The following is an 18,492-nucleotide window of genomic DNA, read 5'->3' as shown; positions in this document are numbered from 1 at the left end:
TCATATTTTCACCACTGATCAGTCGAATCCCACATGACTGAGTTTGAGTTTCCCTATTGGTCATTGCTCTTTCAAAACGAGTGGGCGGTAGGTACTCCAGTTTCCCCTCACAGTCCAAAGACATGCAGTTTAGTTTAATTGACGACTCTAAATTGCCTGTATAGGTGTGAATAGGTGTTTGTCTCTGCATGTCATCCCTTTGATAGACTGCTGACCTGCCCAGAGTGTACCCCGCCTCTTGCCCAATGTCAGCTGGGATAGGCCCTGGCTCCCCCGTGACCCTCAAAGGAATAACGGTAAAGCTAATGGAATGAAGTATTATTAGACACACAAAATGAAGCTATTTGCCTTACGTAACTCAGTAACCTTGGTTCAGACCTATCAATGCTCTCTGTGAGGTCTTTTTTTGTCTTTTCTGTTTTTTCTGTCTTTTTTTTTTTTTCCAGCCTTTCAAAATCTTGTTGACAGCAGCTTCCCTGATGTGAAAACCACCAACCACTCAGCTTTGCAGGCAGTATTAAGACCGTTTGTCAAGTCCCTGTGTCAGAAAATTGCTACGAATCTTGATGTGATCATCGCGCAGGTTGTTGTAAGCGGACTTCACCAAATGACAACTCTTATCAGAAAATTCCTTTCATAGGACAGATATTAAGTGCTCCTTGCAATCACAGATCACTACAAAGAAACTTATCTGTTTATGTTTTTATACACTTGCACTTAAAGTCTATGACACAGAGAGAACACACTCCACCCCCCCGCCTTTCCTCACAGTAGCTTTCTGTGTGAATACTCATTAAATAATTTGTAGATCAACAATAAGTGCATAAATTAGTAAAATGAAATTGAAAGTGTGTAATTTGCCTTGAGATTTGAAGATGTTTTGTATATTCCCCTTCATTCTAACTCATCATCCCTCTGCCTTTACTTTGGCTGGATGGAATATTATGCTTTTTTGTCTTTATTTTAGATGTTTTCTTGTTTGTTTTTTTTTTACACATATTGCTTCTTGTAGCGCTAATTGGAATTCTAAATCATTCAGCAGAGTTGAATGTTTCATTGATTTTCTGCGTGTGATGCCTTTATTTATGTGTTCTGGTGCTATAAATGCATGATAAGAGCTGTAAAAAAATTCAAAGCAGCATCCGTTGTGGTGCCTGGCCTACAGACCCGAGGGTCTATTTTTATATCTTTGGGGTTGCAATGCTGTATTATGTATCCTATGTTAGCAACCACATACAAGCATGCACACACAACAGACAAAAAAAAAAAAGAAAAGATGTGTTAATCGGAAATCAATCACAATTCACCCTCCTCGGAAACTGTGACATTTCTCCACTCTTTCCCAATGATTAGATACAAATTATGCCAGAGACTTGCTGACATTTGGAGAGCAGGCGACTGTTTGGAGTGGAGAGTAAAGGATCAACAGAGATGTATTTATGCTCTCTGCCACTGTGTACATGTGTGTGTTTGTGTGTGTGTGTGTGTGTGTACATGCATGTATTTGTCTGACCAAGGGCATACACTACTGTGGGCTGCTCAGCCAGAGGGCCCTGAAGGAATAACTTGATAAGGGAGGCTTATTTACCATAATAATGCATCTCATCTCTGCACATCAAACACTCCTGCCCGGTTTGATAACCCGCTCTTTAATTTAGCACAACTGTTTGATCTAGCTGTGCTGCTGCTGTCCCAGGGCCATTGTCGCGAGCAGTACAACAGTTGGGTAATTGCTGTGTACTTTAGCAGTGTTTCACAAATAGAACAGTTACGTAACATTAGTGCACCTATAAAGCAGAGCTCCATTTGAGGGAAGCTGAAAAGATCCATGAAAGGGAAACTTTTGATTTATTCACACTCTACAACAAAAAAAAACAAAACAAAACAAAAACAAAACCATGGCCTCTTTTTTATAAATAGAAATTGCTAGGCCTATTTGATTTGCTTTTTAGAGTGTGTATTAATTTCTCCAAATGATGATGGGGATTGGGGGTATGACCCCACCTGATTAAGACTTTGATCTCCCCAAAAGAGGTAAAAAAAAAAAAAAAAAAAAAAAAAACTGTTTGGGGGTGGAGTGGGGGCGGGGGGTTGAAACAACAACAAAACACTTATGTATTCTTCTTATCCATAATTGTAAATGTTACAATTTATTTCCCATTTTCATGCCTGCCTCAATCTGGTAGTATTATTTCAGACACCCCCAAAGTGGACTGTACCATTTCTTTCTGCCTGCCTCACTCAGTGATTCCCATTCTCAAGTCTATACACCCGTGCGTCATGCAGACAGTAGCTTTTGCCTCAGGTCACATTTATGCTAACTAATGTAAGCTAGCTGAAACAATGGAGGATTGCTTGTTATAGAGATACGTCTTTTGTGTGGCTGTGGTTGTTTAGTTAGTCTTTTGAAAGTGAAACAGATTAAATGTGGACCTGCCTGTGTATCGGTGTGCAAACATGCTACAAAACAAGGGTGGAGCTGAAAAGTTGAGAGAGGAGAAAGAAGTCGCTCCAGGCAGCCGTAGCAAAGTGTTTCAAAATTACTGACTGTTTCGTTTGGTGGTGCTGCTGTTAGTTTACCACCACCAGTGGAGACAGCAGCGAGGATGCCAGCAAGGCCGGGCCCAGTACAAGCAGTGACATGGGTGAACAATGAGACAGCGGACATGAGGGCAATAGCAAAACAGCAGCGTCAGATCCAGCACAGCCCTCAGAGCCCAGGCAAAGCACCAGTGACATGGTAAAGTTAATGATGATAAGTCTTATTTGGCTTTAGCCATATCAGTTGCAAATGAGTTAGCTAATAGTTACACAAGTATCACTGAGAGATTGCTATGATTGCTGACTGATTTTTCTTTAATTAGCTTATAGGGAATAACCATAAGTCAGACTTTTTTTCTGGGTTTAAGAAAACAAAAACTACAAAAATGATAAATCTTAGCCCTGTATTTCTCAACCTGCCATAGCTACTGTCTAGTTGAAATTACAATATCTTTGCAGATACAATTTTTATTGAAATGCCTTTAAAGTGCTGTTTTGTTGTCATCTCCAAGTTGATTCTGGGTATAAGCAGTGGCTCCAGCAAATTAGTGCTCTATTGCATCAATTATCTGTGAACATTTAAATCACAGACACATGGTCCATACAACCATTAGGCTTGGATGTACAGTATAATTTGTGGTGAGGTGTCAATGAGGTCACCACACCACTTTTTTACCGGGCCCCAGTCTGCCCCTGCTTGTACTTCACTTGAGTATTTCCATTTTACTCTACACTTCCACTCCTCAACATTTCAGGTGGAAATATTGTACTTTCGGCTCCACTACATTTATTTAACAGTTTCAGTGACTAGTTACTTTTAAGATGAAGATTTTAGACAATGGATAATATAATATGCTTTTAATACAACACATTGTTAAAGATTAAAACAGTGGTTTACAACTTCTTTTGCTTCTGACATCTTACAAAAAGCAGTGTGTATTCACTGCTGTAAACAGCTCATACATTTCAGATGAATGAGCTGTTTACAGCTCCACCAAATAGCGAATTGTCACATGGTTGCATTTCAATAAATGTTAAAATGTCTATACTGTACTGCGTTCTCATCTTCAAGAAAGAGCCCCCTGACTGTCATTATATAATTGACACTCTGCACACTGCAACATACCATGTGCTTATAAAGAAGACACGTAAAATGAAAGAAGTCAGAATTGTGCTGAGGGCTTGGAGGTCACATCTGTTGCTGCAAGTACAGCTGGGGTCAAGGGTGAGGGCCGTAGTACATGGCAAAGCTCCACAAGCATCTTTTTTCTTTCTTTTGGTTGGAAGACCGTACTGAAAGCCTTTTGTTCAAGTGGTGTTTTCCAGAAAATATTAATATTTATCCTATGTTCTCCACCCTCCCATTCAAGTGAATGGGAAACACGTCACAGACTTTTGGACCCCACTCCATCGATTTATTATTGCACAATTCCATAAAATTAGGAGATTTTTTTTTCTATGGTCAGAATTGCAGCAACTGAGGCTCAAATATCCTGGTATCTAGTATGAATCAAAAATTCTTGCCTGGCAAATGCCCACATTTTTACACTCCACAGCTTGAGTTAAAAGCTGAGCTAAACCTGATGACATTATTGGGGTTATTTTCTCAGACTTGACAGAGCTTTCCCAGAGCCACAGGAGACATTTTATAATTGGTAACAGAAAATAAAACATAAAAACAAGTATTCTTAGGCTGGGCAAGGAAAATAGTTATTTCATTGTATGATAGGATAATTCTTACTCCTGGTGTATTGTCTACACTCTACCAGTACCAGATTTTATTATTTCCACCCTTATCATGATCTTGTGGCATCAAAACTGGTCAATATATGAAGCCATTTAATAACTTCTTCTCCATTTCTGTGACCAGTTTAGGTAATTTAAAGCATCTTAAAATTCCTTTACTTACTGCATGTCAAACACTTGGTAAGTGCATTCTTTTTACATTGTACAACTGTTTTACAGGCTGCTGAGTACTCCCCATGACAAGTAAAATGTCCCAAAACACATCTGAAAATAAGGGTTTTGCATGCTTTTTCCAGGTTTCTAGGCTGTGATGGAAATCTGATTTGTACCACAAACAAACTGAATATAAAGTTTGTGTAAAACATGCATACAGTGATGTAATGGCTTGAATCCAGCTGTTCTGAAGACACAGTTTCTAGGCCAGCTGCCAGTCAAAAAAGCCATAGAGTTTGCTATGAACTACAAAAGAGCAAATTAATTTTGGGGTAATATTTCAGATGGAAAGATTAAAACAATGAATTTATTAAGTAAAATTCCCTAGCCGCTTATTAGACATCCAAAATTTGCTCTGCTTTGAGGCAGATGAGTCACACTTTCCGCATAACAAGCTGTTTTAATCACTCTTTTGTTATGTTGCTGACAACACACACTGCAGAATCTTTGTTCATTGCCTGTGTTCAGTTTAATTGGGATTTGCTGAGTTTCTGCATCGTTTGAGTTAGTCCACTGGATGCTACCCTCAGGTAAGGCAATTATAATCAGTGCACGGTCTCTCTCTTGTTCAAGGCCCGGCTTCTTCTCAAAGAGCTCCTTGTGAAGAAAAACATACAGTGGACCTGATCGGAGCTCTGTTTACAAGTTTAATGATCAAACACTTTTGGATTACAAATAACATCTGTTCAGAGTGTTTGAGGAAATCTAAAAATCGAGTCCAACGCAGCCAGCACCATTGATCCTATTTTGGGTTTACACAACTGCAGGTGAAAGACAGAATGTGTGACTGATGCTATTTCAGCTGTTAACAGATGTAAATGTGTGTATAAGACTTAAAAAGGAAGAGATGTCCGATGATACCTTTGCAATTGTTAACATATGTAAATGCTGGCTTACTGAGAACTATTATCACATTTCATTTTATTTGATCAATGGCGTGCAAACCTAGACCTATATTGTCTGAGTTAGAAATAAGTTACTGTCAACACAAGTGAATGAAGCATTTCTCTCGTGTTTCATCCTTTGTCTACAAGCGATCAGCCTGGCGTGATTGAACCAAACAAATTAAATCTGAGAGGATCTGATGCTTCTCCCAGCCTGTCCATCTGAATATCTTTGAGCTTAATGAGATCTGGCAGTCGGCCTGTTCCTGTTGTCTCTGTGGAAGTGAAGAAAGTTTGAACTGTCCATTGTAAAGCTAATTTAACAAATCTGACAGCCAGGCTCTCCACACCAACAACAGTAGATTGTTAGAAGCACATGGCATGTAAAGACAGGGACAGGCAGCATCCTTCAGCACGTTGAATAATGCAGGGAGGCAGCAGTTTTATATGCCTTTGTTCATTTCATGAGGAATTATGAAGATTTCTTCGGATCGCTAAGGAAGTAACATATCTGAAGAAACATATCTGTAAAGTTAGCTCTGTACTGTGTGAAAATAATTTAATAACTTTAATCTCCAGACTATTTCTCCATCTTTAAATTGTGCGCACAGTGTTCACAATGGGGCTCTGGGACACGCAAATTGAAACACTGAGACCCCTGTTGGCCCTCCTGTTCCTCCTGCAAAATCAGTTATATTAAGATGAGTTGTCTTCAATATTTAGGTATAAGGTTGGTACAGTGGTGAGGTGCCTGTCCAACACAAAAGAGATCCAAGGTTTAATTCCTGGATGGCCATACTGCTGGCTTGGTCCTCCGTCCCAGCTAGTCGAGTAGCCATAAATCATACTGTGGGCGGTCATAGAGAAAATCAGAGGGTCCTATCTCCGAGACCTTTAGCTACAGCATTTTTGCATTAATTGGCATCTATTACCATAAGGTTACTCACAATACAGGCATTAGCATGAACTAACTGAAGATAAAATCTTAATACAGCCTTGCTCTCCCCAATAATAGTCTGTGCATGCACAACCACATGTAGTGGGCAGATACAGTCACAGCAGAATTAAATGTCCCATATTTTACTGTTTTCCATTTGATCACCATAAGATGATAGCTTTGTAGATTCGAGTACTAAAACCCTCACAATGTAGTTTACATTTCCTCTCTCAGGTTTCTCTAGAATTCTAGCAAGACCAGGACTAACTGAGTGATGCATGGCCAGTGGATTATACTGTAGCTTGGTAAAACTCACCCATAATGGTGATGGTCAGACAGTGCTGAATTAGCCTTACAGACATTCAAACTCAGAATAAAAGGGTCTGACTGGATTTGATGTGGAGCTATACACAGGAGCCTTAGGTCTAGTTCCAGTGCAAACTGCCGTGGTGTTGCAGCATCCAGGTGGACAGTGCCAGTGTGCTTCAAGGCCAGCCAGGGGCGAGTCCATGGCTGAAGAATCTGAGACCATTGGGTACATGAGGGGGGTGGGTGACTGAGCAGCTGGGACAGCAAGAGTGGAATATGGTGAGAGGATTACCAGGAAAAAGAGAGGGAGCAGTCTATCCTACTGTTACAGAAACTCTGTGGAGTTTTGAATGGGACTTATTGGGACTGCAGACAAGAGACTGGTGGCAACGTTAAGGCGAGTGGATGAAACGGACATCTACCAGTGGTGATGTGACAGCAGAATATGAGGAAATTATAGTGGAAATATGCTTTGCCAGGACAGCAGCTATGAAGACACAACTGTCAAGAAGCTTATCCTTTTTTCAGAGCTCTGACTCCAGGCAGTGGATATCATCCCTTAACTGAGTAGCCATGTTTGCAGTCCAGACACACCGCCACAATAATAGCTGGTTTTCAGTCCAACAAGAAAAGCAATCTAGCAAGTGGTAGAATAGTGTTAAAAAGATTAAAAGCCAAAAAGATAGCTGAAGAGGGCGATCAAAAAGTAGTAAAACTAAAAATAAACCAGATTTCAGTGATGCACTTGCAGCAACCAAATCCTGCAGGGTTGGACGATGGGTACATATGGACTGTGCTGTGGGCATAACTGAGGGTGGTGACTGTTTAATTGTGACATCACAAGTTACAGAGGTCCTGAAAAGCCTTTTTTAAGGCACAGTTTCTAAATACAGGTTGTGCGTATTTCTCTGTGGATTGAGCTCTTTGATACTTTCACAGTATTTATATATACAGCTACACAGGCAGTAAAACATGCTTTATGCTGCACGTATTGTACACACAAGTATGTACGCAATGATCCGCTGTAATCATACAGCTGCAGGGGCACAGCCACCCACACGATGGCATAAAACTTGCACTCATATGCACAAGCAACTTAAAGGCAATACAGATGACGTGTGTTGACTGAATTTCTGCACTGTAATTATTTTACTATACTCAAATTTATTCTCTTGCAGCCACTACCTTGTTGGAATATTACGTTCAAAAGCATTGTCTTTTGTTAAACTGGATATGTGGAAACCATTAAATTGCGGCTCATCAGCGAGATGCACGCCCTGAGCAGTCGTAAAAGACAGACAACAACCAGCGATCTCTCTGTTACAGCATCGACTGCCTCTATGGAAACAGCTTTGTCAGTGCCTCAAGGATCACCCACTGCAAACACTGGAGGGAACAGTGCAGGCCGTTCAACATCTAAGGCAGGATTACGGTAGGCGTTTGACACACATGTGGTGGCTTTTGAGGGGAATCACTCAGCAAAAACAGATGATACACTGAAATGCACAGATACATGGAAAAAAAAGTGATCCCAAGGAGTGAGGATCCTTTGCTTTGGTGGGGGGGAAAAAAATGAGAACACATATCCAGTGCTCAGCGAAGTGGCAAAAACTTACCTTGGAACTGTTGTTACCTGTGTTCCAGATGAGAGGCTGTTTTCTAAGGCAGGAGAGAGAATTAGAGGTGAAATCAGCTTTAATTTAAAAATGTCAACATGTTACCCTACATACTTACCCTTAACACCAATCTAAAACTTGAGTACAATGCCCAGTTACATCTCTTGAGAATGAGCATAGGAAAATGTAATTGTTTTATCCAAACAATGCTGTTACAGGAAGTGTAAAACACTCTTTACAAAGTGGAACTCATTATGTGAAAAGATAATTTGCTTTGTCATGTAGGCTTAAGGAAATTAAGAAATCTTTAAGAACGTGCAAATGTGCATGTTTTATTTTCTTGATATTTGAATTCATTTTAGACATACTTATGTTATACATATTTACTTTTGATGAATGTTTAACCATAGTATTTCTACACTCATTAGCATAAACATTTTCATTTCATTGTTACAATCTATTTTTTTGTAATAATTTTGATATCAAAGGCTGGTATGTGTCATGTGATTTGTTAGGTGAAATAAATAAAAAAAAGATAAATATGGTAAAAGAAAAGATGATTTTATCTTTTTTTATTACCATTATTTTTGTTGACAAAACTGACTGCTGTCCATATCACTCATCTTAAATTAGAAAAAAAAATAAAAAATCAAGTCTCAGTCTCAGATATTGCTATTTCAGGTTTTGCCACTTGTGGCAGCAGTGAGCACATAACCAGTAAAGAGGGACGGGTGTGTGTCTGCCATCTTTGATTTCATTATAATAAGTAAGGATTTGGGGCACAGACACATGTTTGGGTAGATGAAATTCACCTTGCTCATCTGTTTAGACATCACATTTAGAAACTTAAGAGTAATTGTGGTTTTCATTTGGAAAAAATAATCATAACCTTCAGTTTGTGGATGTGGCCCAGCCTTTGTATTTGTGTTGCTCTGTGTCAAACACTGGAACCTTACATCCAATCATAGCTGTTTTTGACTCCAAGCCATGATCAATAGTTCACTGGGACATTTAATGTTTCACAGTGGATTTCTCATATTGAGAGCTTGATTAAGCAAAGTCAATTCTGCTTTATCAGAGGCTCAGATGAAAACATGAATGCTGAAGCTGGCCTGCATGATAACCTGAAAACTGCTGCAGCAGACACACTGAAACTCTAATTTTACTGCAGTTGCTCTGACCTCTGTTGCTCTTATAAACTACCCAATCTCACCACCATCTCTCTCACTCAGGACAGGTCAAATGGATGTAGTAATTTCTGAAATGATGACAAGTTTATTGTGTTGAGATCTACAGGCTTCTGAGTGATGAGATGACGCAGTCTGTTGAGAAGTTCTTCCTTCTAGGAACTGCTTTTCTCCTAATAATTAAGGTTTAAGCCATGCTGAAATTTCCTCTGTGATTTGTAAGTTTATAGTATTTTAGTAAGGTTGTTATGCTCATTGCACTTTAGAAAACAAGATGGATGAAATTAACAATGTTTTCTGTCTTTAGTTGTGTTAAAGATGTGCTATGTTAGCTAAATCAAAAGAGTATAGTTGGGTTGCCTCTGTGAAAAACCAGGACACTCAAACTTTTTCTTTTGGGTGGCCCCACTGACAAAATAAGTTGTAAAAAGTTCTAACACCTGTCTCAATCCTCTCTGCCTGAATTCAGGTAGGGGCCAGGGATGTGGATGCAGGGCAGGGTTAGGTTACAAGGTAAACCTTTGTATTTCTGGTACCAATCAAAGTATAGGTATGGCCATTGGCCAGTTGTCACTGTTGTACCCGTTTTCATATGTGTACTGACACAACATTGGACATAACCAGGAAAAAAACAGGAAGCAGCAAAAGGAAACAAATAATGTTTTATTTGAAACTAAGAAATTCTAAATTAGAAGTGCATTTTCACAAAAAGAACCAAATAATAAATATTTTCCGAGACAGGAGCTCAAAAAAGAGAACATTTGTGGATGGTAACCTAAGAGTATCATGGCCATTTGACAAGTTTATGGACTGGCTCAATTTCCATCACCCAGAGGATAAGAAAATCTGAGAGATCTGCGAGAAAGCAAAAGGTGACTATAACTTCCTGTCTATAACCTCCTGTCTGTTTTTTTCTCCAGGAAAAAACGTCTCACAAAATCTCAAATTAGTCTCCTTTTAAGTTTCATATGAGATCTCATCAAGCTCTGAAATAATTCTCAGATTTTCTAAATTTTTGTGCCTCATTTTGATCTTGCAGAGAAATCAGAGCTCTCTCTATGACCTCAGTCTATTCTCATTCTAGCCTTTAGTTTCACAAATTCATACATCTAACACTAAGATCAGACAGATAAAACAAGAGCTCTCTGCAAGCAATCACTGAATTCTCATCCAGACCTAATGTTTTCATCTCAACCCCTCATGTACAGTTCAAGTCGGAAGTTTACATAAACTTAGGTTGAAGTCATTAAAACTCATTTTTTAACCACTCCACAGATTTCATGTTATCTGCATGACATGGTCATTTTTCCAACAGTTGTCTGTTTGAGGTGCACTTCACCAAACTTAGCTGCAGATGAACAAGCAACACAAAGCTGCTGCATGACTTCATTATCTCTGCACCAACAGATCATTTGAAAAATGAAAGAAACTGTGTTCATTTGACATGAAAAACATCCTTATTGTCGTTGCAGCTCAGAAGACAAAATGATGCGTGGCACCTCTCAGTAATAATAAATTCTTATTCAATCATCCATTTGTTTTGTCAGTAAAAATTACCTGTGTCTGTTTTCTGCCTGTATCAATTGTACTGAAAAACCAAAACAAAACAGATGCATATACTTTATTCATACCCTAGCAGAAATTCAATCAAAATGTTTAAAACCTAGCTCCCTCTGCTTTCAATATACATTTGAATTATTTTTTTTAATTTTAATTACTTTTTAATCACTGGGTTAAAATAAATGTACTGCAGATGACACATTGCAAACATCGCGTAGTTTCTCGCTCTCGGGCTCCGGGGAGCGGGGGGACGACGACAGGTCGGACTGCAGAGGTGGCGAAGTTCTGTCGGTTCTCACAGGCACAGGCAGGAGAGGAGGAGAGAGACGCTCTCAAACAAGGGAAGCAACATCTGGAGAAATATTGTGACACGTAGAAAAGGAGTATTTATGTTGGGTGTGATACTTTTTGGCAAAAAATGCCCAAAACGGTAAAGTTAGCAAGCCTGGAGCCCAGGCTAACTGTTCGTGCAGCCAGGTCTAATCAGGGGAGAGTCACCTGAAGCTGTGGCTGCACCCGCTGCACCCGCTGAACGGCAGTGGCCCTTAGCGGTCTCCGCCGAGATACTGTCTTTCATCTGGCGAGATTCTACAGCCAGAGTGAAAAAACTGCTATCATATGAAACTAGACGACCTGGGGGATCCAGTGGTACTACGCATGCCATGCTAGGTTGTTGGTAAGTGGGCTAAATAATGCTTTAAAAGTTTGGTAGAATTTCGGCGAGGGTAAACCTGGCGTGGTTATTTTCAGGTGAGTCCCTGTACAGCTCATCACAAGATAAAATGGCCTCAATATGTACAGACGAGTTTTCACCTTGCATATTAATAACATGCAGGTTGGGCAAAATCATGCATTTTTTTTTTGCATGCAGTATAAATGTGTTATTTTTCAGCCCTATCCTATAATGGTGTATTTGACTATTTCTGCAGAGTGTGGGCCTTAAACAGTCCTGGAGTCATATAAATTGGATATGACTGGAAAGCTGAGACTCCCGTGGATCCAATGAGCCTTATTTTACTTGTGTACCTGTTTTAGACCACGTAGTAGCTATTTCATTGTAGTGAGTCCACTTAGACAGTTATGAGACAATGAAATGTTAAAATTAACTAAAAACCAAACTTGTATTTGTATATAGCATATGGTTGTGCTTAAAATTTAACATACGAATTGTTAGAATTAATTTGTAATTTCTGCTTTCTTTTATTCTTGCAGCTTACATCACGTGCTGCTGGATGGATGGACTTCAATTGAGAAAACTAAGGTCATCACATGACTCACTATCACTGGGTGAGGAGCACAAAATTGTTGTCAAGCTTATAACCCCATTACCATTCTGTTCAAAATTAATGCTTTTTATTAAGCATGGCTGTATATTAGGTAAACTTTTAATTAAGGGCTGATTAGCATTTTTAAGTGTCCTTGATTTTTATTTTTAATTCATTGTATATTTATTCGGTAGACGTGGATAAAACTAATCCTGTGTAATGGGACAAGCCTGCAATAAATCCTCCTTCATGGAGATTATAATGTTCAGTTTCTACTGAATCTGTTTGAGAAGTTTTGTCATTGTGGAGGCTGTTTATTGTAATTGTGGTAACGTGGAAGTGTACTGGGATATACTGAGAAGTGTGTCTAATATTTTTTCAAATCTAATTCATATAAATGGGATGGACAAAATATTAGTAGCCTCATATATTATCCCATAGTAGCTCTGGTATTTCTCAGTTTCATTTACAAAGGAGAAAAAAAAAGAGCCATTAATCCACTGAATCGGGTTCAGCAGGGTATCTCCCTCAAGTCTCAGGTCATCGTGTCTCACCTATTTGTCCTAGTGAATTTTAGGAGGAAAATATGAGAAACAACACATCAAACATAATAGAAACTAAAGTGAGACTGAAATGAGAATCACAGTTTTGTCTCCTGAACTGTAGAACAGCAAGCTTTGAGCAGTAAAATTTTCCTCTGGGCATTTATAAGTGTATATAGGTAAGTTGAAGTAACTCAGGCATTCATTATTGTTTTTTGTCTTAAGCAACTATTATAAAAGACCGTTTATATATTTATGTAACAAGGGTATATCGAGCTAGGCCGAGTTGTATGAGTTTAATACTAGCACAATATTAATATCCTAAGATGCTTTAGGAGACACATAACATAGTCAGTAGTCCAGTTCACTCCAGGGCTGCACAAATCTTAACATTTGGAAAAAGAACTAAAATGTATGAAATTAACATTTAGAATATTGAATATGTCAAATTAGCTCGTGTCTACACATTTCAAAAAGACTGGAGTGGAATAAAACATGCTATACAGGTCTGTTGTATCAGCCTTTACTGCCTCTTTGTCTTTCTCTCTCTTTGTCTTACTCTCATCTTGCCTTAAATGAAAATTTAAGTTTCATAGGAATCAGTTCTATTGTTCATGATAACATTGTTCTCATTATTGTAATTGCTGAGATCTCAGAACATGGCAACAACACTAAAAATAGGTCCAGGTCAGACAGGTTGTAAACAAAGGGGAGTTGAAGGGGAGGGTTAGGGCAGGAGCATCACCATCAGTACTGTCAACATGCTTCCTCTCTTCTCCATACAGGACAGTCTCCTGACGTGTTGGATTTCCAGGCACTGCCGTCTGTCATCCTGGGTCAACATCACACACCAATTCTCCCACGAGTCCAGATCGGATAGGTACAGAATATCTGTGTCAACCTTGACACACAAGGCACCCAAAAGGGAAAGGCAAGGGAGAAGATGGAAACGATGGATAGGATGCCAACGGAGAGAGAGAGAGAGAAAGTCCTCAGAGAGGTATGATAAGAGAAGTGAGGAGACAGGGGGTGATGGGAGCATCAGGGAGAGATGTATGATATGGTTGCGGTTTAAAAACAATCTTCACTATGGCACTGAGGCTGATATATGGCATATATATAAATCTGTGTTGCCATTTTTTGGTTAGACTAAATTTGACATTTATGCTACAATAAGTCAGTGCCACAGTACTTTCCTGTAGACTAGTGCGCATTGTAGATGAAAATATACAGGCCTAGTTTTCCAAGACATTTGTCAAGGAGATCTGGTGGAACCTGTTACATGTTGACATGTCTTCTGTTAACATAGTGGCACGGGAAGTCTTCCAACCTTAATGACCATAGAGGTTGTTTACTCCTACCCTCAGATTTGACCCATAGGAGCGCACTGACAGCTGTACCAGACCTTTGTTGTCACTGGTTCAGTAATAAACACTTGGTTAAGGTTGTGGAATGGTCATGGACAAAAGAAACAACGTCGATTGTTGAAACAGGAAACGATACAATAAACTTCATTTTTGCAATGGAAGAAAAAGTAATTGTTATTTTTGTTACTTATATTCATGCCTATGAAATCCTGCCCTGTGTGATAATACTCTCTACATATTCATGCTGTCTAGCTTTTGGCACTGTTGGACTGTACTGCATTATACCGATAGGTGTTTCCATTGAAATTCTTCGACAGTTAGGGGATCCCATGCAATGGACGTTGCTTAAAAAAAAAAATCTAATACTCTTGACCTGTAAAATAAAGAAATGTATAAATGGACGGTGCTTTAGAAAAAATCTTATATCCCTCTCGACCTGTTTTAAAAAAAAAAAAAAAAAAAAAAAAAAAAAGAAAAAAGTAAGGCTGAGTAGTCCTGCACACATTAATGCTGCTTTGGTGGGAGCTCTTTGGTGTGGACAAAAGAAAGTAGACACAACACAGATTTGTGCATGCGCAGAGTGAATGTGGTAGCGGTTTGAGTCAGAGAGGGAAGGAAAGGATTGGCCTCCTCTGTTTGTGCTGGCTGTTATCCACAATCCACAGTCCAGTTCAACTGTGTCACAGATTCACACTGCTGATGGTAGGTAGTTCTTGCTTCCTAGGCCGAGTTAAAAAATAAGATAACCTGTAAGTGCACTGTGACCACACACTAGACCTTTTCTGCCATAGCAAGAACAGTACACTAATTGATTACTTTAAGTCTACCTTAGAAGCAATAACTACCTACCATCAACAGTGTTTTAATTCATTTTTTCCTTCGTCAGTCTACACTCAGTACCACATAATGACAATGTGAAAAATAGAATTATAGATTTTATTATATATATATATATATATATATATATAAATATATAAAATATAATGTGCGTGTGTGTGTGTACTTGTACTTGCTACATAGTAAGGACCAAAAAAAAGTATTTTACTAACAGAGTGAGGACATTTTGGGAAAGTGAGGACATTTTGGCCGGTCCTCACTTTTTGAGACACCTTAAAATCACATTTTGAGGGTTAAGACTTGGTTTTAGAGTTATGGTTAGAATTAGGTTTAGGTTAAGGTTAGGGTTAGGCACTCAGTTGTGATGGTTCAGGTTAGGGTAAGGGGCTAAGGAATGCATTATGTCAATGAGTGTCCTCACAAAGATAGAAGTACGTGTGTGTGCGTGCGTGTGTGTGTGTGTGTGTGTGTGTGTGTGTGTGTGTGTGTGTGTGTGTGTGTGTGTGTGTGTGTGTGTGTGCGCGTGTGCGTGCGCGCGTGGGCGGGTGTGTGTATTCTCATTCACCCAGCTTTTTATTGCATGCAGTATCTTTCAAGGGCTAGGTGATAGTGAGGTCCCTGGGGAGGTCAGGGAAAGGCATACATGTAAGCTAGAAAGACAAAGAGCATCAAAGGGAAAAGGAGAGAAGACAGAGAAAGAGACGAAACATGACAGAGGCAGAGGAGTCATCGTGAGGTGTCTCAGAGCTGTCAATCATGGCAGAAAACTGAAGCGACCTGCAGAGTGAGAAATGGAATAGAAATGAGGAGTAACTGCTTCCTGCAGCAAGAAAATGCACTCTGAATCTTTCAAATGAAGTTATTGGATTGAAACAGACTTACAACAGATGTGAGGTTAGTGCAGGTCAGATGAACTGTGGGTAATGATGACAAGGATGTTAGCATGGTTGACTCTTGAGAGTGCAGGAGACAACACAGATGAAGTGCAGAAAGCAGTAGTTCGGTTTGCCTATGAATAGGCAAACTGAACTACTGTTTAAAATATTACAACAATTATGTAGAATTGTATATGTACAATATGCATGTTTGAGTTACTCTCAATTTTCTTTACAGTATTGTGTGTTGTCACTTTATATAGATTCATTATAGACAGCATTGGAAGCTGGTGTGATTCCATTGTAAGATGTTCTGCAGTTTTACCAAATATCTTAGTGTGGATGGGAATGATTGAAACTGGGATGCAGTGATTTGTGAAATGAATGTGGGCCAATGGCCCCTTCCCTACTCAGACCACGGCCGTCATCAGACTTGGTGTTTGATCTCAACTACACACCTTTTTAAAGTTTGATGACTATATTTTTCACAGTTCTGACACTATCACCGTGACAAAATCTGTTGACAGACACCTGCCAAAGTAGTCAAAACTACCTGTGGTAGGTACCGCTACAGAAGCTGAATTCAGGACCACATTTTGCTGTGATTAGACACACACACACGCACTCAGACTGACAAGGTGAAAACAATACCAGCCCTGCTATTTCAGGTCATAAACATGCGTTAGCAGAAACGGGGAAAGAAATCTAAGTTCTCTTATTTAGAAGTCTTATATAAATTTGGTTCATATTTCAGAACTAAAGGACTTTTTTATCACAACCCTCTTACTTCAGAGATTATCTTTCAAGCAAGTCTTGGTCTAGCAGATAGACATATCCTCAGAAATGTAGACAGTGCTGCATTTACATAATACACAAGTTCATAAAAGCACATATTTAAGCCCACATTTACTTGTGTTAAGGCCTGTGTTTTGTCTTAAGTTTATTTGTAAAGTGGTGCATAAGTATAATCTGGTTTCAGATTGTTCTACTTATTGACAGTTGGACACAGTAAAGCATTAAGAAGCATTGGAATGCCTCCACTAAGGCTCTGAACAAAAAACTCTGCAAGGTAGTAAACATGGATGTAATGTACATTGTACAGTCTTTGTTGACAAGCAAATTCTATATTGCACCTTGACAGTAGTCCTTTAGCCATATCATAACAAGTTGCGTTATACAGAATAAGAGATCATAACCCCTTTCTCTGTTCAAAGATGTTCCTTGGCATTAGGCCAGGAACATCTTTGTTCATCTTTGTAAATAGCCCATTTCATATTCCTGCAGCTGTCCACTGGTTCCTGGTCCATTATCATGATTCCTGCCTTGTTGATGCAGTTGACTTGTTTTAGCATTCACTGCTGATGTCGTCTGCTTCTTTTTTATTCAGTTCAGATTGGACCTTGATCTTTGATGTCACTACTAAATACTGCTTTTACTATATACTTCTCTTTTCCTGCCAGAGCACTCCTGCGATATTGTTTTGATTTTACAGCCTTTGGATATTACTTTATTTCCTCTTTTCTCAGAGTATAGCTGACTCATACAGTAGCTTGTAAAAAGTTTCAAATACTTTGTGGATACTAACTATTACAAGCTTATGCATGATGCAACCCTGAGTGAATCATAACACAGAGCAGCCCTAACATGTTCCATTCAATGTGCACCAAATAGGAATGATGGTGTTAAACTGACTGCTGATGGATTATCAGTGGTTCTATACCTGAGAAACAAAGACTAGATTTTTATGCACTAAATTGATTGAACACAGCAACCCAATGGATGGTAAAACAAGACCTGTATTTCATTGTGTGTATGTGTATTTGAGGACAGAATGTTGTTCAGTGCAATGACAAAGTATCTATCTACCAAAACAACTGTTTATTGGATAAAATCAACGGGTGCCAACTAATACAATAGAACCATTGTGTTCCAACTAAATCTTGTTTAATGGTTCAGTATTTTTTATGTCATCCTGGGCTGAACTGTGTGTGGCACATATAAAAGCTTTGTGTCTTTATGTGGAAAAAGTTTCCTGGAATTTAACAATTTACTGAAGAATAATTGTTTTTACCATTGAAAAACACATTGTTTTGCCCCACAATTAACATAAAAATATTATTTAAAATAAAGTTTGTGCCATGAAATATGAAGGGTTTTAACTGTAAAATTAACAAATTTTTTATTGAGATATTTATTCCCAGTTCTTCTACCCAGTCCGCTCTGATCATATCTAGCGTCACTTTATTGAATGATGTGATACTATTATAGATTTGTAAGATGAGACCTCCATGGTGCATGGGAATTTGCAGAATGGTATCTATTCCTTTTTTTGGAGGTAAATTTGGAAAACATGGGCTGATGGTACGAACAAACCGGCGAATTTGGAGATAGCGGAAAAGATTAGAGCGCTGTAAATTAAACTTGGTGGAGAGAGCATCAAATTTGGCAAAAGTACCATCTATATAGAGATCACTGAATTTTCTTAAGCCTGCCCTCTGTCACTGGACAAAGACATGATCTAATTTGGCTGGGGTAAAGACATGATTATTGCAGATGGGACTATAAAGAGAGAGGTCTGTCAAATTTTGTCAGAATTGTGCCCAAATTTTTAAG

The 18,492-nt window shown here is 38.9% G+C and overlaps 1 protein-coding gene across 1 annotated transcript in view; it reads left to right on the top strand.

The window, feature by feature from the left end:
• The first annotated feature begins 11,198 nt into the window (after positions 1-11,198).
• Positions 11,199-18,492, top strand: part of LOC139626812 (inactive N-acetylated-alpha-linked acidic dipeptidase-like protein 2) — a 496,369-nt gene continuing 489,075 nt past the window's right edge. Inside the window, exons 1-3 of the mRNA XM_071487314.1 lie at positions 11,199-11,669; positions 12,206-12,280; positions 13,586-13,800. The gene's annotated coding sequence lies outside the window, so the exon portion shown is untranslated. The remainder of the gene's footprint in view (positions 11,670-12,205; positions 12,281-13,585; positions 13,801-18,492) is intronic.

Source organism: Trachinotus anak, unplaced genomic scaffold (assembly GCF_046630095.1).
Source record: "Trachinotus anak isolate AG129_WGS33_773 ecotype Australia unplaced genomic scaffold, CSIRO_AGI_Tana_v1 ptg000010l, whole genome shotgun sequence".
In the NCBI taxonomy this organism is placed as follows: domain Eukaryota; kingdom Metazoa; phylum Chordata; class Actinopteri; order Carangiformes; family Carangidae; genus Trachinotus; species Trachinotus anak.
The sequence above is the reverse complement of the archived record's forward strand: the minus strand, read 5'-3'. Positions and strand labels throughout refer to the sequence as shown.